Source organism: Dermacentor variabilis, chromosome 10 (genome assembly GCF_050947875.1).
Source record: "Dermacentor variabilis isolate Ectoservices chromosome 10, ASM5094787v1, whole genome shotgun sequence".
Classification (NCBI taxonomy): domain Eukaryota; kingdom Metazoa; phylum Arthropoda; class Arachnida; order Ixodida; family Ixodidae; genus Dermacentor; species Dermacentor variabilis.
Genome location: NC_134577.1, coordinates 113750739 through 113769879, shown reverse-complemented (window position 1 = coordinate 113769879; position 19141 = coordinate 113750739). Strand labels below are relative to the sequence as shown.

Below are 19141 nucleotides of genomic sequence, written 5' to 3'. Positions count from 1 at the left end.
AGCGAACAACCACAAACGGAGTGATCAACGTACACGACGCGTGCGTGTATTGTTTATTGTTCACGGAAAGACTGCCGCGTACGTGCTGTAGCAATACATTCGGCGACTGCACAACATAGCAGCACGATACAGGTGCATTCATAAACAGCACATTCTTGCCATCGGCCATACTATGCTGAATACGCCGGTTCTCGTCCGATCCCCGAAGCTAAGCAGCATTGGGCTCGGTCAGTACTTGGGAGGGAGACCACCTGGGAACACCGAGTGCTTATGGCACCGTTCTTTTTGCTTTTTTATTGCGTGCTTCTGTGACGTCTTGTTTTTTTTTTCATTTGCACAACGTGTGGGTGGTTGCATTTACTGTAACTTACGTTCAACTGGAGCCTGCTGGTAGAGCCAACGCCGAAGTGTAACACCAACAATATTTAGGCCACTACACGATATTGTACGCGGAATGATGACGGTGGTAAGTGGTATACGTAATGATGCAAAATTTAGTCGCACAAACTTCTAACCGCTTACTTATCACACCCGCATACAGCACAATGACAATGCATCAATAAAGTGGCACCTTGTGGGCTGCAACGCGCGCAAAATGTGGCCCTCGCCCTCTTGTTTTTGTGAGCACTAGCACGCACGCATGCAGCGAACAACCACAAACGGAGTGATCAACGTACACGACGCGTGCGTGTATTGTTTATTGTTCACGGAAAGACTGCCGCGTACGTGCTGTAGCAATACATTCGGCGACTGCACAACATAGCAGCACGATACAGGTGCAGTCGTAAACAGCACATTCTCGCCATCTGCCATACCATGCTGAATACGCCGGTTCTCGTCCGATCCCCGAAGCTAAGCAGCATTGGGATCGGTCAGTACTTGGGAGGGAGACCACCTGGGAACACCGAGTGCTGATGGCACCGTTCTTTTTGCTTTTTAATTGCGTGCTTCTGTGACGTCTTTCTTTTTTTCATTTGCACAACGTGTGGGTGGTTGCATTTACTGTAACTTACGTTCAACTGGAGCCTGCTGGTAGAGCCAACGCCGAAGTGTAACGCCAACAATATTCAGGCCACTACACGATATTGTACGCGGAATGATGACGGTGGTAAGCGGTATACGTAATGATGCAAAATTTTGTCGCACAAGCTTCTAACCGCTTACTTATCACACCCGCATACAGCTCAATGACAACGCATCAATAAAGTGGCACCTTGTGGGCTGCAACGCGCCCAAATGTGGCGCTCGCCCTCTTGTTTTTGTGAGCACTAGTAGGCACGCATGCAGCGAACAACCACAAACGGAGTGATCAACGTACACGACACGTGCGTGTATTGTTCACGGAAAGACTGCCGCGTACGTGCTGTAGCAATACATTCGGTGACTGCACAACATAGCAGCACGATACAGGTGCAGTCGTAAACAGCACATTCTTGCCATCGGCCGTACCATGCTGAATACGCCGGTTCTCGTCCGATCCCCGAAGCTAAGCAGCATTGGGCTTGGTCAGTACTTGGGAGGGAGACCACCTGGGAACACCGAGTGCTGATGGCGCCGTTCTTTTTCCTTTCTTATTGCGTGCTTCTGTGACGTCTTGTTTTTTTTTCATTTGCACAACGTGTGGGTGGTTGCATTTACTGTAACTTACGTTCAACTGGAGCCTGCTGGTAGAGCCAACGCCGAAGTGTAACACCAACAATATTCAGGCCACTACACGATATTGTACGCGGAATGATGACGGTGGTAAGCGGTATACGTAATGATGCAAAATTTAGTCGCACAAGCTTCTAACCGCTTACTTATCACACCCGCATACAGCTCAATGACAACGCATCAATAAAGTGGCACCTTGTGGGCTGCAACGCGCGCAAAATGTGGCCCTCGCCCTCTTGTTTTTGTGAGCACTAGCACGCACGCATGCAGCGAACAACCACAAACGGAGTGATCAACGTACACGACGCGTGCGTGTATTGTTTATTGTTCACGGAAAGACTGCCGCGTACGTGCTGTAGCAATACATTCGGCGACTGCACAACATAGCAGCACGATACAGGTGCATTCATAAACAGCACATTCTTGCACTCGGCCATACTATGCTGAATACGCCGGTTCTCGTCCGATCCCCGAAGCTAAGCAGCATTGGGCTCGGTCAGTACTTGGGAGGGAGACCACCTGGGAACACCGAGTGCTGATGGCACCGTTCTTTTTGCTTTTTTATTGCGTGCTTCTGTGACGTCTTGTTTTTTTTTCATTTGTATAAGGTGTGGGTGGTTGCATTTACTGTAACTTACGTTCAACTGGAGCCTGCTGGTAGAGCCAACGCCGAAGTGTAACACCAACAATATTGAGGCCACTACACGATATTGTACGCGGAATGATGACGGTGGTAAGCGGTATACGTAATGATGCAAAATTTAGTCGCACAAGCTTCTAACCGCTTACTTATCACACCCGCATACAGCTCAATGACAACGCATCAATAAAGTGGCACCTTGTGGGCTGCAACGCGAGCAAAATGTGGCGCTCGCCCTCTTGTTTTTGTGAGCACTAGTACGCACGCATGCAGCGAACAACCACAAACGGAGTGATCAACGTACACGACACGTGCGTGTATTGTTCTCGGAAAGACTGCCGCGTACGTGCTGTAGCAATACATTCGGTGACTGCACAACATAGCAGCACGATACAGGTGCAGTCGTAAACAGCACATTCTCGCCATCGGCCATACCATGCTGAATACGCCGGTTCTCGTCCGATCCCCGAAGCTAAGCAGCATTGGGATCGGTCAGTACTTGGGAGGGAGACCACCTGGGAACACCGAGTGCTGATGGCACCGTTCATATTGCTTTTTTATTGCGTGCTTCTGTGACGTCTTGTTTTTTTTTTTTTCATTTGCACAACGTGTGGGTGGTTGCATTTACTGTAACTTACGTTCAACTGGAGCCTGCTGGTAGAGCCAACGCCGAAGTGTAACACCAACAATATTCAGGCCACTACACGATATTGTACGCGGAATGATGACGGTGGTAAGCGGTATACGTAATGATGCGAAATTTATTCGCACAAGCTTCTAACCGCTTACTTATCACACCCGCATACAGCACAATGACAACGCATCAATAAAGTGGCATCTTGTGGGCTGCAACGCGCGCAAAATGTGGCCCTCGCCCTCTTGTTTTTGTGAGCACTAGCACGCACCCATGCAGCGAACAACCACAAACGGAGTGATCAACGTACACGACGCGTGCGTGTATTGTTTATTGTTCACGGAAAGACTGCCGCGTACGTGCTGTAGCAATACATTCGGCGACTGCACAACATAGCAGCACGATACAGGTGCAGTCGTAAACAGCACATTCTCGCCATCGGCCATACCATGCTGAATACGCCGGTTCTCGTCCGATCCCCGAAGCTAAGCAGCATTGGGCTCGGTCAGTACTTGGGAGGGAGACCACCTGCGAACAACGAGTGCTGATGGCACCGTTCTTTTTGCTTTTTTATTGCGTGCTTCTGTGACGTCTTGTTTTTTTTTTTCATTTGCATAAGGTGTGGGTGGTTGCATTTACTGTAACTTACGTTCAACTGGAGCCTGCTGGTAGAGCCAACGCCGAAGTGTAACACCAACAATATTCAGGCCACTACACGATATTGTACGCGGAATTATGACGGTGGTAAGCAGTATACGTAATGATGCAAAATTGAGTCGCACAAGCTTCTAACCGCTTACTTATCACACCCGCATACAGCTCAATGACAACGCATCAATAAAGTGGCACCTTGTGGGCTGCAACGCGCGCAAAATGTGGCGCTCGCACTCTTGTTTTTGTGAGCACTAGCACGCACGCATGCAGCGAACAACCACAAACGGAGTGATCAACGTACACGACGCGTGCGTGTATTGTTCACGGAAAGACTGCCGCGTACGTGCTGTAGCGATACATTCGGCGACTGAACAACATAGCAGCACGATACAGGTGCAGTCGTAAACAGCACATTCTCGCCATCGGCCATACCATGCTGAATACGCCGGTTCTCGTCCAATCCCCGAAGCTAAGCAGCATTGGGCTCGGTCAGTAATTGGGAGGGAGACCACCTGGGAACACCGAGTGCTGATTGCACCGTTCTTTTTGCTTTTTTATTGCGTGCTTCTGTGACGTCTTGTTTTTTTTTCATTTGCACAACGTGTGGGTGGTTGCATTTACTGTAACTTACATTCAACTGGAGCCTGCTGGTAGAGCCAACGCCGAAGTGTAACACCAACAATATTCAGGCCACTACACGATATTGTACGCGGAATGATGACGGTGGTAAGCGGTATACGTAATGATGCAAAATTTAGTCTAACAAGCTTCTAACCGCTTACTTATCACACCCGCATACAGCTCAATGACAACGCATCAATAAAGTGGCACCTTGTGGGCTGCAACGCGCGCAAAATGTGGCGCTCCCAGTCTTGTTTTTGTGAGCACTAGCACGCACGCATGCAGCGAACAACCACAAACGGAGTGATCAACGTACACGACGCGTGCCTGTATTGTTCACGGAAAGACTGCCGCGTACGTGCTGTAGCAATACATTCGGCGACTGCACAACATAGCAGCACGATACAGGTGCAGTCGTAAACAGCACATTCTCGCCATCGGCCATACCTTGCTGAATACGCCGGTTCTCGTCCGATCCCCGAAGCTAAGCAGCATTGGGATCGGTCAGTACTTGGGAGGGAGACCACCTGGGAACACCGAGTGCTGATGGCACCGTTCTTTTTGCTTTTTTATTGCGTGCTTCTGTGACGTCTTTTTTTTTCATTTGCACAACGTGTGGGTGGTTGCATTTACTGTAACTTACGTTCAACTGGAGCCTGCTGGTAGAGCCAACGCCGAAGTGTAACACCAACAATATTCAGGCCACTACACGATATTGTACGCGGAATGATGACGGTGGTAAGCGGTATACGTAATGATACAAAATTTAGTCGCACAAGCTTCTAACCGCTTACTTATCACACCCGCATACAGCTCAATGACAACGCATCAATAAAGTGGCACCTTGTGGGCTGCAACGCGCGCAAAATGTGGCGCTCGCCCTCTTCTTTTTGTGAGCACTAGCACGCACGCATGCAGCGAACAACAATAAACGGAGTGATCAACGTACACGACGCGTGCGTGTATTGTTCACGGAAAGACTGCCGCGTACGTGCTGTAGCAATACATTCGGCGACTGCACAACATAGCAGCACGATACAGGTGCAGTCGTTAACAGCACATTCTTGCCATCGGCCATACCATGCTGAATACGCCGGTTCTCGTCCGATCCCCGAAGCTAAGCAGCATTGGGCTCGGTCAGTACTTGGGAGGGAGACCACCTGGGAACACTGAGTGCTGATGGCACCGTTCTTTTTGCTTTTTTATTGCGTGCTTCTGTGACGTCTTGTTTTTTTTTTTTCATTTGCACAACGTGTGGGTGGTTGCATTTACTGTAACTTACGTTCAACTGGAGCCTGCTGGTAGAGCCAACGCCGAAGTGTAACACCAACAATATTCAGGCCACTACACGATATTGTACGCGGAATTATGACGGTGGTAAGCAGTATACGTAATGATGCAAAATTGAGTCGCACAAGCTTCTAACCGCTTACTTATCACACCCGCATACAGCTCAATGACAACGCATCAATAAAGTGGCACCTTGTGGGCTGCAACGCGCGCAAAATGTGGCGCTCGCACTCTTGTTTTTGTGAGCACTAGCACGCACGCATGCAGCGAACAACCACAAACGGAGTGATCAACGTACACGACGCGTGCGTGTATTGTTCACGGAAAGACTGCCGCGTACGTGCTGTAGCGATACATTCGGCGACTGAACAACATAGCAGCACGATACAGGTGCAGTCGTAAACAGCACATTCTCGCCATCGGCCATACCATGCTGAATACGCCGGTTCTCGTCCAATCCCCGAAGCTAAGCAGCATTGGGCTCGGTCAGTAATTGGGAGGGAGACCACCTGGGAACACCGAGTGCTGATTGCACCGTTCTTTTTGCTTTTTTATTGCGTGCTTCTGTGACGTCTTGTTTTTTTTTTCATTTGCACAACGTGTGGGTGGTTGCATTTACTGTAACTTACATTCAACTGGAGCCTGCCGGTAGAGCCAACGCCGAAGTGTAACACCAACAATATTCAGGCCACTACACGATATTGTACGCGGAATGATGACGGTGGTAAGCGGTATACGTAATGATGCAAAATTTAGTCTAACAAGCTTCTAACCGCTTACTTATCACACCCGCATACAGCTCAATGACAACGCATCAATAAAGTGGCACCTTGTGGGCTGCAACGCGCGCAAAATGTGGCGCTCCCACTCTTGTTTTTGTGAGCACTAGCACGCACGCATGCAGCGAACAACCACAAACGGAGGGATCAACGTACACGACGCGTGCCTGTATTGTTCACGGAAAGACTGCCGCGTACGTGCTGTAGCAATACATTCGGTGACTGCACAACATAGCAGCACGATACAGGTGCAGTCGTAAACAGCACATTCTCGCCATCGGCCATACCTTGCTGAATACGCCGGTTCTCGTCCGATCCCCGAAGCTAAGCAGCATTGGGATCGGTCAGTACTTGGGAGGGAGACCACCTGGGAACACCGAGTGCTGATGGCACCGCTCTTTTTGCTTTTTTATTGCGTGCTTCTGTGACGTCTTTTTTTTTCATTTGCACAACGTGTGGGTGGTTGCATTTACTGTAACTTACATTCAACTGGAGCCTGCTGGTAGAGCCAACGCCGAAGTGTAACACCAACAATATTCAGGCCACTACACGATATTGTACGCGAAATGATGACGGTGGTAAGCGGTATACGTAATGATACAAAATTTAGTCGCACAAGCTTCTAACCGCTTACTTATCACACCCGCATACAGCTCAATGACAGCGCATCAATAAAGTGGCACCTTGTGGGCTGCAACGCGCGGAAAATGTGGCGCTCGCCCTCTTGTTTTTGTGAGAACTAGCATGCACGCATGCAGCGAACAACCACAAACGGAGTGATCAACGTACACGACGCGTGCGTGTATTGTTCACGGAAAGACTGCCGCGTACGTGCTGTAGCAATACATACGGCGACTGCACAACATAGCAGCACGATACAGGTGCAGTCGTAAACAGCAAATTCTTGCCATCGGCCATACCATGCTGAATACGCCGGTTCTCGTCCGTTCCCGAAGCTAAGCAACATTGGGCTCGGTCAGTACATGGGAAGGAGACCACCTGGGAACACCGAGTGCTGATGGCACCGTTTTTTTTTGCTTTTTTATTGCGTGCTTCTGTGACGTCTTGTTTTTTTTTCATTTGCACAACGTGTGGGTGGTTGCATTTACTGTAACTTACGTTCAACTGGAGCCTGCTGGTAGAGCCAACGGCGAAGTGTAACACCAACAATATTCAGGCCACTACGCGATATTGTACGCGGAATGATGACGGTGGTAAGCGGTATACGTAATGATGCAAAATTTAGTCGCACAAGCTTCTAACCGCTTACTTATCACACCCGCATACAGCTCAATGACAACGCATCAATAAAGTGGCACCTTGTGGGCTGCAACGCGAGCAAAATGTGGCGCTCGCCCTCTTGTTTTTGTGAGCACTAGCACGCACGCATGCAGCGAACAACCACCAACGGAGTGATCAACGTACACGACGCGTGCGTGTATTGTTCACGGAAAGACTGCCGCGTACGTGCTGTAGCAATACATTCGGCGACCGCACAACATAGCAGCACGATACAGGTGCAGTCGCAAACAGCACATTCTCGCCATCGGCCATACCATGCAGAATACGCCGGTTCTCGTCCGATCCCCGAAGATAAGCAGCACTGGGCTCGGTCAGTACTTGGGAGGGAGACCACCTGGGAACACCGAGTGCTGATGGCACCGTTCTATATGCTTTTTTTTGCGTGCTTCTGTGACGTCTTGTTTTTTTTTTCATTTGCACAACGTGTGGGTTGTTGCATTTACTGTAACTTGCGTTCAACTGGAGCCTGCTGGTAGTGCCAACGCCGAAGTGTAACACCAACAATATTCAGGCCACTACACGATATTGTACGCGGAATGATGACAGTGGTAACGGTATACGTAATGATGCAAAATTTAGTCGGACAACCTTCTAACCGCTTACTTATCACACCCGCATACAGCTCAATGACAACGCATCAATAAAGTGGCACCTTGTGGGCTGCAACGCGCGCAAAATGTGGCGCTCGCCCTCTTCTTTTTGTGAGCACTAGCACGCACGCATGCAGCGAACAACAATAAACGGAGTGATGAACGTACACGACGCGTGCGTGTATTGTTCACGGAAAGACTGCCGCGTACGTGCTGTAGCAATACATTCGGCGACTGCACAACATAGCAGCACGATACAGGTGCAGTCGTTAACAGCACATTCTTGCCATCGGCCATACCATGCTGAATACGCCGGTTCTCGTCCGATCCCCGAAGCTAAGCAGCATTGGGCTCGGTCAGTACTTGGGAGGGAGACCACCTGGGAACACTGAGTGCTGATGGCAGCGTTCTTTTTGCTTTTTTATTGCGTGCTTCTGTGACGTCTTGTTTTTTTTCATTTGCACAACGTGTGGGTGGTTGCATTTACTGTAACTTACGTTCAACTGGAGCCTGCTGGTAGAGCCAACGCCGAAGTGTAACGCCAACAATATTCAGGCCACTACACGATATTGTACGCGGAATGATGACGGTGGTAAGCGGTATACGTAATGATGCAAAATTTAGTCGGACAAGCTTCTAACCACTTACTTATCACACCCGCATACAGCTCAAGGACAACGCATCAATAAAGTGGCACCTTGTGGGCTGCAACGCGCGCAAAATGTGGCGCTCGCCCTCTTGTTTTTGTGAGCACTAGCACGCACGCATGCAGCGAACAACCACAAACGGAGTGATCAACGTACACGACGCGTGCGTGTATTGTTCACGGAAAGACTGCCGCGTACGTGCTGTAGCAATACATTCGGCGACTGCACAACATAGCAGCACGATACAGGTGCAGTCGTAAACAGCACATTCTCGCCATCGGCCATACCATGCTGAATACGCCGGTTCTCGTCCGGTCCCCGAAGCTAAGCAGCATTGGGCTCGGTCAGTACTTGTGAGGGAGACCACCTGGGAACACCGAGTCCTGATTGCACCGTTCTTTTTGCTTTTTTATTGCGTGCTTCTGTGACGTCTTGTTTTTTTTTCATTTGCACAACGTGTGGGTAGTTGCATTTACTGTAACTTACATTCAACCGGAGCCTGCTGGTAGAGCGAACGCCGAAGTGTAACACCAACAATATTCAGGCCACTACACGATATTGTACGCGGAATGATGACGGTGGTAAGCGGTATACGTAATGATGCAAAATTTAGTCGCACAAGCTTCTAACCGCTTACTTATCACACCCGCATACAGCTCAATGACAACGCATCAATAAAGTGGCACCTTGTGGGCTGCAACGCGCGCAAAATGTGGCGCTCGCCCTCTTCTTTTTGTGAGCACTAGCACGCACGCATGCAGCGAACAACAACAAACGGAGTGATCAACGTACACGACGCGTGCGTGTATTGTTCACGGAAAGACTGCCGCGTACGTGCTGTAGCAATACATTCGGCGACTGCACAACATAGCAGCACGATACAGGTGCCGTCGTAAACAGCAAATTCTTGCCATCGGCCATACCATGCTGAATACGCCGGTTCTCGTCCGTTCCCGAAGCTAAGCAACATTGGGCTCGGTCAGTACTTGGGAAGGAGACCACCTGGGAACACCGAGTGCTGATGGCACCGTTTTTTTTTGCTTTTTTATTGCGTGCTTCTGTGACGTCTTGTTTTTTTTTTCATTTGCACAACGTGTGGGTGGTTGCATTTACTGTAACTTACGTTCAACTGGAGCCTGCTGGTAGAGCCAACGGCGAAGTGTAACACCAACAATATTCAGGCCACTACGCGATATTGTACGCGGAATGATGACGGTGGTAAGCGGTATACGTAATGATGCAAAATTTAGTCGCACAAGCTTCTAACCGCTTACTTATCACACCCGCATACAGCTCAATGACAACGCATCAATAAAGTGGCACCTTGTGGGCTGCAACGCGAGCAAAATGTGGCGCTCGCCCTCTTGTTTTTGTGAGCACTAGCACGCACGCATGCAGCGAACAACCACCAACGGAGTGATCAACGTACACGACGCGTGCGTGTATTGTTCACGGAAAGACTGCCGCGTACGTGCTGTAGCAATACATTCGGCGACCGCACAACATAGCAGCACGATACAGGTGCAGTCGCAAACAGCACATTCTCGCCATCGGCCATACCATGCAGAATACGCCGGTTCTCGTCCGATCCCCGAAGATAAGCAGCACTGGGCTCGGTCAGTACTTGGGAGGGAGACCACCTGGGAACACCGAGTGCTGATGGCACCGTTCTATATGCTTTTTTTTGCGTGCTTCTGTGACGTCTTGTTTTTTTTTCATTTGCACAACGTGTGGGTTGTTGCATTTACTGTAACTTGCGTTCAACTGGAGCCTGCTGGTAGTGCCAACGCCGAAGTGTAACACCAACAATATTCAGGCCACTACACGATATTGTACGCGGAATGATGACAGTGGTAACGGTATACGTAATGATGCAAAATTTAGTCGGACAACCTTCTAACCGCTTACTTATCACACCCGCATACAGCTCAATGACAACGCATCAATAAAGTGGCACCTTGTGGGCTGCAACGCGCGCAAAATGTGGCGCTCGCCCTCTTCTTTTTGTGAGCACTAGCACGCACGCATGCAGCGAACAACAATAAACGGAGTGATGAACGTACACGACGCGTGCGTGTATTGTTCACGGAAAGACTGCCGCGTACGTGCTGTAGCAATACATTCGGCGACTGCACAACATAGCAGCACGATACAGGTGCAGTCGTTAACAGCACATTCTTGCCATCGGCCATACCATGCTGAATACGCCGGTTCTCGTCCGATCGCCGAAGCTAAGCAGCATTGGGCTCGGTCAGTACTTGGGAGGGAGACCACCTGGGAACACTGAGTGCTGATGGCAGCGTTCTTTTTGCTTTTTTATTGCGTGCTTCTGTGACGTCTTGTTTTTTTTCATTTGCACAACGTGTGGGTGGTTGCATTTACTGTAACTTACGTTCAACTGGAGCCTGCTGGTAGAGCCAACGCCGAAGTGTAACGCCAACAATATTCAGGCCACTACACGATATTGTACGCGGAATGATGACGGTGGTAAGCGGTATACGTAATGATGCAAAATTTAGTCGGACAAGCTTCTAACCACTTACTTATCACACCCGCATACAGCTCAAGGACAACGCATCAATAAAGTGGCACCTTGTGGGCTGCAACGCGCGCAAAATGTGGCGCTCGCCCTCTTGTTTTTGTGAGCACTAGCACGCACGCATGCAGCGAACAACCACAAACGGAGTGATCAACGTACACGACGCGTGCGTGTATTGTTCACGGAAAGACTGCCGCGTACGTGCTGTAGCAATACATTCGGCGACTGCACAACATAGCAGCACGATACAGGTGCAGTCGTAAACAGCACATTCTCGCCATCGGCCATACCATGCTGAATACGCCGGTTCTCGTCCGGTCCCCGAAGCTAAGCAGCATTGGGCTCGGTCAGTACTTGTGAGGGAGACCACCTGGGAACACCGAGTCCTGATTGCACCGTTCTTTTTGCTTTTTTATTGCGTGCTTCTGTGACGTCTTGTTTTTTTTTTCATTTGCACAACGTGTGGGTAGTTGCATTTACTGTAACTTACATTCAACTGGAGCCTGCTGGTAGAGCGAACGCCGAAGTGTAACACCAACAATATTCAGGCCACTACACGATATTGTACGCGGAATGATGACGGTGGTAAGCGGTATACGTAATGATGCAAAATTTAGTCGCACAAGCTTCTAACCGCTTACTTATCACACCCGCATACAGCTCAATGACAACGCATCAATAAAGTGGCACCTTGTGGGCTGCAACGCGCGCAAAATGTGGCGCTCGCCCTCTTCTTTTTGTGAGCACTAGCACGCACGCATGCAGCGAACAACAACAAACGGAGTGATCAACGTACACGACGCGTGCGTGTATTGTTCACGGAAAGACTGCCGCGTACGTGCTGTAGCAATACATTCGGCGACTGCACAACATAGCAGCACGATACAGGTGCCGTCGTAAACAGCACATTCTCGCCATCGGCCATACCATGCTGAATACGCCGGTTCTCGTCCGGTCCCCGAAGCTAAGCAGCATTGGGCTCGGTCAGTACTTGTGAGGGAGACCACCTGGGAACACCGAGTCCTGATTGCACCGTTCTTTTTGCTTTTTTATTGCGTGCTTCTGTGACGTCTTGTTTTTTTTTTCATTTGCACAACGTGTGGGTGGTTGCATTTACTGTAACTTACGTTCAACTGGAGCCTGCTGGTAGAGCGAACGCCGAAGTGTAACACCAACAATATTCAGGCCACTACACGATATTGTACGCGGAATGATGACGGTGGTAAGCGGTATACGTAATGATGCAAAATTTAGTCGCACAAGCTTCTAACCGCTTACTTATCACACCCGCATACAGCTCAATGACAACGCATCAATAAAGTGGCACCTTGTGGGCTGCAACGCGCGCAAAATGTGGCGCTCGCCCTCTTCTTTTTGTGAGCACTAGCACGCACGCATGCAGCGAACAACAACAAACGGAGTGATCAACGTACACGACGCGTGCGTGTATTGTTCACGGAAAGACTGCCGCGTACGTGCTGTAGCAATACATTCGGCGACTGCACAACATAGCAGCACGATACAGGTGCCGTCGTAAACAGCACATTCTTGCCATCGGCCATACCATGCTGAATACGCCGGTTCTCGTCCGATCCCCGAAGCTAAGCAGCATTGGGCTCGATCAGTACTTGGGAGGGAGACCACCTGGGAACACCGAGTGCTGATTGCACCGTTCTTTTTGCTTTTTTATTGCGTGCTTCTGTGACGTCTTGTTTTTTTTTTCATTTGCACAACGTGTGGGTGGTTGCATTTACTGTAACTAACGTTCAACTGGAGCCTGCTGGTAGAGCCAACGGCGAAGTGTAACACCAACAATATTCAGGCCACTACGCGATATTGTACGCGGAATGATGACGGTGGTAAGCGGTATACGTAATGATGCAAAATTTAGTCGCACAAGCTTCTAACCGCTTACTTATCACACCCGCATACAGCTCAATGACAACGCATCATTAAAGTGGCACCTTGTGGGCTGCAACGCGAGCAAAATGTGGCGCTCGCCCTCTTGTTTTTGTGAGCACTAGCACGCACGCATGCAGCGAACAACCACAAACGGAGTGATCAACGTACACGACGCGTGCGTGTATTGTTCACGGAAAGACTGCCGCGTACGTGCTGTAGCAATACATTCGGCGACCGCACAACATAGCAGCACGATACAGGTGCAGTCGCAAACAGCACATTCTCGCCATCGGCCATACCATGCTGAATACGCCGGTTCTCGTCCGATCCCCGAAGATAAGCAGCACTGGGCTCGGTCAGTACTTGGGAGGGAGACCACCTGGGAACACCGAGTGCTGATGGCACCGTTCTATATGCTTTTTTTTGCGTGCTTCTGTGACGTCTTGTTTTTTTTTTCATTTGCACAACGTGTGGGTTGTTGCATTTACTGTAACTTACGTTCAACTGGAGCCTGCTGGTAGAGCCAACGCCGAAGTGTAACACCAACAATATTCAGGCCACTACACGATATTGTACGCGGAATGATGACCGTGGTAACGGTATACGTAATGATGCAAAATTTAGTCGGACAACCTTCTAACCGCTTACTTATCACACCCGCATACAGCTCAATGACAACGCATCAATAAAGTGGCACCTTGTGGGCTGCAACGCGCGCAAAATGTGGCGCTCGCCCTCTTCTTTTTGTGAGCACTAGCACGCACGCATGCAGCGAACAACAATAAACGGAGTGATCAACGTACACGACGCGTGCGTGTATTGTTCACGGAAAGACTGCCGCGTACGTCCTGTAGCAATACATTCGGCGACTGCACAACATAGCAGCACGATACAGGTGCAGTCGTTAACAGCACATTCTTGCCATCGGCCATACCATGCTGAATACGCCGGTTCTCGTCCGATCCCCGAAGCTAAGCAGCATTGGGCTCGGTCAGTACTTGGGAGGGAGACCACCTGGGAACACTGAGTGCTGATGGCAGCGTTCTTTTTGCTTTTTTATTGCGTGCTTCTGTGACGTCTTGTTTTTTTTCATTTGCACAACGTGTGGGTGGTTGCATTTACTGTAACTTACGTTCAACTGGAGCCTGCTGGTAGAGCCAACGCCGAAGTGTAACACCAACAATATTCAGGCCACTACACGATATTGTACGCGGAATGATGACGGTGGTAAGCGGTATACGTAATGATGCAAAATTTAGTCGGACAAGCTTCTAACCACTTACTTATCACACCCGCATACAGCTCAATGACAACGCATCAATAAAGTGGCACCTTGTGGGCTGCAACGCGCGCAAAATGTGGCGCTCGCCCTCTTGTTTTTGTGAGCACTAGCACGCACGCATGCAGCGAACAACCACAAACGGAGTGATCAACGTACACGACGCGTGCGTGTATTGTTCACGGAAAGACTGCCGCGTACGTGCTGTAGCAATACATTCGGCGACTGCACAACATAGCAGCACGATACAGGTGCAGTCGTAAACAGCACATTCTCGCCATCGGCCATACCATGCTGAATACGCCGGTTCTCGTCCGGTCCCCGAAGCTAAGCAGCATTGGGCTCGGTCAGTACTTGTGAGGGAGACCACCTGGGAACACCGAGTCCTGATTGCACCGTTCTTTTTGCTTTTTTATTGCGTGCTTCTGTGACGTCTTGTTTTTTTTTCATTTGCACAACGTGTGGGTAGTTGCATTTACTGTAACTTACATTCAACTGGAGCCTGCTGGTAGAGCGAACGCCGAAGTGTAACACCAACAATATTCAGGCCACTACACGATATTGTACGCGGAATGATGACGGTGGTAAGCGGTATACGTAATGATGCAAAATTTAGTCGCACAAGCTTCTAACCGCTTACTTATCACACCCGCATACAGCTCAATGACAACGCATCAATAAAGTGGCACCTTGTGGGCTGCAACGCGCGCAAAATGTGGCGCTCGCCCTCTTCTTTTTGTGAGCACTAGCACGCACGCATGCAGCGAACAACAACAAACGGAGTGATCAACGTACACGACGCGTGCGTGTATTGTTCACGGAAAGACTGCCGCGTACGTGCTGTAGCAATACATTCGGCGACTGCACAACATAGCAGCACGATACAGGTGCCGTCGTAAACAGCACATTCTCGCCATCGGCCATACCATGCTGAATACGCCGGTTCTCGTCCGATCCCCGAAGATAAGCAGCACTGGGCTCGGTCAGTACTTGGGAGGGAGACCACCTGGGAACACCGAGTGCTGATGGCACCGTTCTATATGCTTTTTTTTGCGTGCTTCTGTGACGTCTTGTTTTTTTTTTCATTTGCACAACGTGTGGGTTGTTGCATTTACTGTAACTTACGTTCAACTGGAGCCTGCTGGTAGAGCCAACGCCGAAGTGTAACACCAACAATATTCAGGCCACTACACGATATTGTACGCGGAATGATGACCGTGGTAACGGTATACGTAATGATGCAAAATTTAGTCGGACAACCTTCTAACCGCTTACTTATCACACCCGCATACAGCTCAATGACAACGCATCAATAAAGTGGCACCTTGTGGGCTGCAACGCGCGCAAAATGTGGCGCTCGCCCTCTTCTTTTTGTGAGCACTAGCACGCACGCATGCAGCGAACAACAATAAACGGAGTGATCAACGTACACGACGCGTGCGTGTATTGTTCACGGAAAGACTGCCGCGTACGTCCTGTAGCAATACATTCGGCGACTGCACAACATAGCAGCACGATACAGGTGCAGTCGTTAACAGCACATTCTTGCCATCGGCCATACCATGCTGAATACGCCGGTTCTCGTCCGATCCCCGAAGCTAAGCAGCATTGGGCTCGGTCAGTACTTGGGAGGGAGACCACCTGGGAACACTGAGTGCTGATGGCAGCGTTCTTTTTGCTTTTTTATTGCGTGCTTCTGTGACGTCTTGTTTTTTTTCATTTGCACAACGTGTGGGTGGTTGCATTTACTGTAACTTACGTTCAACTGGAGCCTGCTGGTAGAGCCAACGCCGAAGTGTAACACCAACAATATTCAGGCCACTACACGATATTGTACGCGGAATGATGACGGTGGTAAGCGGTATACGTAATGATGCAAAATTTAGTCGGACAAGCTTCTAACCACTTACTTATCACACCCGCATACAGCTCAATGACAACGCATCAATAAAGTGGCACCTTGTGGGCTGCAACGCGCGCAAAATGTGGCGCTCGCCCTCTTGTTTTTGTGAGCACTAGCACGCACGCATGCAGCGAACAACCACAAACGGAGTGATCAACGTACACGACGCGTGCGTGTATTGTTCACGGAAAGACTGCCGCGTACGTGCTGTAGCAATACATTCGGCGACTGCACAACATAGCAGCACGATACAGGTGCAGTCGTAAACAGCACATTCTCGCCATCGGCCATACCATGCTGAATACGCCGGTTCTCGTCCGGTCCCCGAAGCTAAGCAGCATTGGGCTCGGTCAGTACTTGTGAGGGAGACCACCTGGGAACACCGAGTCCTGATTGCACCGTTCTTTTTGCTTTTTTATTGCGTGCTTCTGTGACGTCTTGTTTTTTTTTTCATTTGCACAGCGTGTGGGTGGTTGCATTTACTGTAACTTACATTCAACTGGAGCCTGCTGGTAGAGCGAACGCCGAAGTGTAACACCAACAATATTCAGGCCACTACACGATATTGTACGCGGAATGATGACGGTGGTAAGCGGTATACGTAATGATGCAAAATTTAGTCGCACAAGCTTCTAACCGCTTACTTATCACACCCGCATACAGCTCAATGACAACGCATCAATAAAGTGGCACCTTGTGGGCTGCAACGCGCGCAAAATGTGGCGCTCGCCCTCTTCTTTTTGTGAGCACTAGCACGCACGCATGCAGCGAACAACAACAGACGGAGTGATCAACGTACACGACGCGTGCGTGTATTGTTCACGGAAAGACTGCCGCGTACGTGCTGTAGCAATACATTCGGCGACTGCACAACATAGCAGCACGATACAGGTGCCGTCGTAAAAAGCACATTCTTGCCATCGGCCATACCATGCTGAATACGCCGGTTCTCGTCCGATCCCCGAAGCTAAGCAGCATTGGGCTCGATCAGTACTTGTGAGGGAGACCACCTGGGAACACCGAGTGCTGATTGCACCGTTCTTTTTGCTTTTTTATTGCGTGCTTCTGTGACGTCTTGTTTTTTTTTTCATTTGCACAACGTGTGGGTGGTTGCATTTACTGTAACTTACGTTCAACTGGAGCCTGCTGGTAGAGCGAACGCCGAAGTGTAACACCAACAATATTCAGGCCACTACACGATATTGTACGCGGAATGATGACGGTGGTAAGCGGTATACGTAATGATGCAAAATGTAGTCGCACAAGCTTCTAACCGCTTACTTATCACACCCGCATACAGCTCAATGACAACGCATCAATAAAGTGGCACCTTGTGGGCTGCAACGCGCGCAAAATGTGGCGCTCGCCCTCTTCTTTTTGTGAGCACTAGCACGCACGCATGCAGCGAACAACAACAAACGGAGTGATCAACGTACACGACGCGTGCGTGTATTGTTCACGGAAAGACTGCCGCGTACGTGCTGTAGCAATACATTCGGCGACTGCACAACATAGCAGCACGATACAGGTGACGTCGTAAACAGCACATTCTTGCCATCGGCCATACCATGCTGAATACGCCGGTTCTCGTCCGATCCCCGAAGCTAAGCAGCATTGGGCTCGATCAGTACTTGGGAGGGAGACCACCTGGGAACACCGAGTGCTGATTGCACCGTTCTTTTTGCTTTTTTATTTCGTGCTTCTGTGACGTCTTGTTTTTTTTTCATTTGCACAACGTGTGGGTGGTTGCATTTACTGTAACTTACGTTCAACTGGAGCCTGCTGGTAGAGCCAACGCCGAAGTGTAACACCAACAATATTCAGGCCACTACACGATATTGTACGCGGAATGATGACGGTCGTAAGCGGTATACGTAATGATGCAAAATTTAGTCACACAAGCTTCTACCCGCTTACTTATCACACCCACATACAGCTCAATGACAACGCATCAATAAAGTGGCACCTTGTGGGCTGTAACGCGCGCAAAATGTGGCGCTCGCCCTCTTGTTTTTGTGTGCACTAGCACGCACGCATGCAGCGAACAACCACAAACGGAGTGATCAACGTACACGACGCGTGCGTGTATTGTTCACGGAAAGACTGCCGCGTACGTGCTGTAGCAATACATTCGGCGACTGCACAACATAGCAGCACGATACAGGTGCCGTCGTAAACAGCACATTCTCGCCATCGGCCATACCATGCTGAATACGCCGGTTCTCGTCCGATCCCCGAAGATAAGCAGCACTGGGCTCGGTCAGTACTTGGGAGGGAGACCACCTGGGAACAGCGAGTGCTGATGGCACCGTTCTTTATGCTTTTTTTTGCCTGCTTCTGTGACGTCTTGTTTTTTTTTTTCATTTGCACAACGTGTGGGTGGTTGCATTTACTGTAACTTACGTTCATCTGCAGCCTGCTGGTAGAGCCAACGCCGAAGTGTAACACCAACAATATTCAGGCCACTACACGATATTGTACGCGGAATGATGACGGTGGTAAGCGGTATACGTAATGATGCAAAATTTAGTCGCACAAGCTTCTAACCGCTTACTTATCACACCCGCATACAGCTCAATGACAACGCATCAATAAAGTGGCACCTTGTGGGCTGCAACGCGCGCAAAATGTGGCGCTCGCCCTCTTGTTTTTGTGAGCACTAGCACGCACGCATGCAGCGAACAACCACAAACGGAGTGATCAACGTA

General features: G+C 49.7%; 8 non-coding genes and 22 pseudogenes across 8 annotated transcripts; all 30 read left to right on the top strand.

Annotated features, from left to right (window-relative positions):
- Nucleotides 1–157: 157 nt before the first annotated feature.
- LOC142561952 (5S ribosomal RNA) lies at nt 158–276 on the top strand (annotated as a pseudogene).
- Nucleotides 277–801: 525 nt separating this feature from the next.
- Nucleotides 802–920, top strand: LOC142562125 (5S ribosomal RNA; annotated as a pseudogene).
- A 515-nt stretch (nt 921–1435) lies between these two features.
- LOC142561171 (5S ribosomal RNA) lies at nt 1436–1554 on the top strand. Its single transcript, XR_012823698.1, has one exon. It is a non-coding gene; the product is annotated as a 5S ribosomal RNA (ribosomal RNA).
- A 524-nt stretch (nt 1555–2078) lies between these two features.
- On the top strand, nt 2079–2197 carry LOC142562111 (5S ribosomal RNA; annotated as a pseudogene).
- Nucleotides 2198–2714: 517 nt separating this feature from the next.
- On the top strand, nt 2715–2833 carry LOC142561701 (5S ribosomal RNA; annotated as a pseudogene).
- Nucleotides 2834–3361: 528 nt separating this feature from the next.
- Nucleotides 3362–3480, top strand: LOC142561523 (5S ribosomal RNA; annotated as a pseudogene).
- A 519-nt stretch (nt 3481–3999) lies between these two features.
- Nucleotides 4000–4118, top strand: LOC142562406 (5S ribosomal RNA; annotated as a pseudogene).
- Nucleotides 4119–4635: 517 nt separating this feature from the next.
- Nucleotides 4636–4754, top strand: LOC142561805 (5S ribosomal RNA; annotated as a pseudogene).
- A 514-nt stretch (nt 4755–5268) lies between these two features.
- On the top strand, nt 5269–5387 carry LOC142561112 (5S ribosomal RNA). Its single transcript, XR_012823641.1, has one exon. It is a non-coding gene; the product is annotated as a 5S ribosomal RNA (ribosomal RNA).
- A 520-nt stretch (nt 5388–5907) lies between these two features.
- LOC142562405 (5S ribosomal RNA) lies at nt 5908–6026 on the top strand (annotated as a pseudogene).
- A 518-nt stretch (nt 6027–6544) lies between these two features.
- Nucleotides 6545–6663, top strand: LOC142561804 (5S ribosomal RNA; annotated as a pseudogene).
- A 514-nt stretch (nt 6664–7177) lies between these two features.
- Nucleotides 7178–7295, top strand: LOC142562563 (5S ribosomal RNA; annotated as a pseudogene).
- Nucleotides 7296–7813: 518 nt separating this feature from the next.
- On the top strand, nt 7814–7932 carry LOC142561586 (5S ribosomal RNA; annotated as a pseudogene).
- A 516-nt stretch (nt 7933–8448) lies between these two features.
- LOC142561111 (5S ribosomal RNA) lies at nt 8449–8567 on the top strand. The gene has a single exon (XR_012823640.1). It is a non-coding gene; the product is annotated as a 5S ribosomal RNA (ribosomal RNA).
- Nucleotides 8568–9083: 516 nt separating this feature from the next.
- On the top strand, nt 9084–9202 carry LOC142562448 (5S ribosomal RNA; annotated as a pseudogene).
- Nucleotides 9203–9719: 517 nt separating this feature from the next.
- LOC142562510 (5S ribosomal RNA) lies at nt 9720–9837 on the top strand (annotated as a pseudogene).
- A 519-nt stretch (nt 9838–10356) lies between these two features.
- On the top strand, nt 10357–10475 carry LOC142561585 (5S ribosomal RNA; annotated as a pseudogene).
- Nucleotides 10476–10990: 515 nt separating this feature from the next.
- Nucleotides 10991–11109, top strand: LOC142562842 (5S ribosomal RNA). Its single transcript, XR_012824153.1, has one exon. It is a non-coding gene; the product is annotated as a 5S ribosomal RNA (ribosomal RNA).
- Nucleotides 11110–11625: 516 nt separating this feature from the next.
- Nucleotides 11626–11744, top strand: LOC142562447 (5S ribosomal RNA; annotated as a pseudogene).
- A 518-nt stretch (nt 11745–12262) lies between these two features.
- LOC142562445 (5S ribosomal RNA) lies at nt 12263–12381 on the top strand (annotated as a pseudogene).
- Nucleotides 12382–12899: 518 nt separating this feature from the next.
- Nucleotides 12900–13018, top strand: LOC142561357 (5S ribosomal RNA; annotated as a pseudogene).
- A 518-nt stretch (nt 13019–13536) lies between these two features.
- Nucleotides 13537–13655, top strand: LOC142562950 (5S ribosomal RNA). Its single transcript, XR_012824260.1, has one exon. It is a non-coding gene; the product is annotated as a 5S ribosomal RNA (ribosomal RNA).
- Nucleotides 13656–14171: 516 nt separating this feature from the next.
- Nucleotides 14172–14290, top strand: LOC142561110 (5S ribosomal RNA). Its single transcript, XR_012823639.1, has one exon. It is a non-coding gene; the product is annotated as a 5S ribosomal RNA (ribosomal RNA).
- A 516-nt stretch (nt 14291–14806) lies between these two features.
- LOC142562444 (5S ribosomal RNA) lies at nt 14807–14925 on the top strand (annotated as a pseudogene).
- A 517-nt stretch (nt 14926–15442) lies between these two features.
- On the top strand, nt 15443–15561 carry LOC142562949 (5S ribosomal RNA). The gene has a single exon (XR_012824259.1). It is a non-coding gene; the product is annotated as a 5S ribosomal RNA (ribosomal RNA).
- Nucleotides 15562–16077: 516 nt separating this feature from the next.
- LOC142561109 (5S ribosomal RNA) lies at nt 16078–16196 on the top strand. The gene has a single exon (XR_012823638.1). It is a non-coding gene; the product is annotated as a 5S ribosomal RNA (ribosomal RNA).
- Nucleotides 16197–16712: 516 nt separating this feature from the next.
- On the top strand, nt 16713–16831 carry LOC142562442 (5S ribosomal RNA; annotated as a pseudogene).
- A 518-nt stretch (nt 16832–17349) lies between these two features.
- LOC142561786 (5S ribosomal RNA) lies at nt 17350–17468 on the top strand (annotated as a pseudogene).
- Nucleotides 17469–17986: 518 nt separating this feature from the next.
- Nucleotides 17987–18105, top strand: LOC142561356 (5S ribosomal RNA; annotated as a pseudogene).
- A 517-nt stretch (nt 18106–18622) lies between these two features.
- Nucleotides 18623–18741, top strand: LOC142561546 (5S ribosomal RNA; annotated as a pseudogene).
- The last annotated feature ends 400 nt before the right edge of the window (nt 18742–19141 follow it).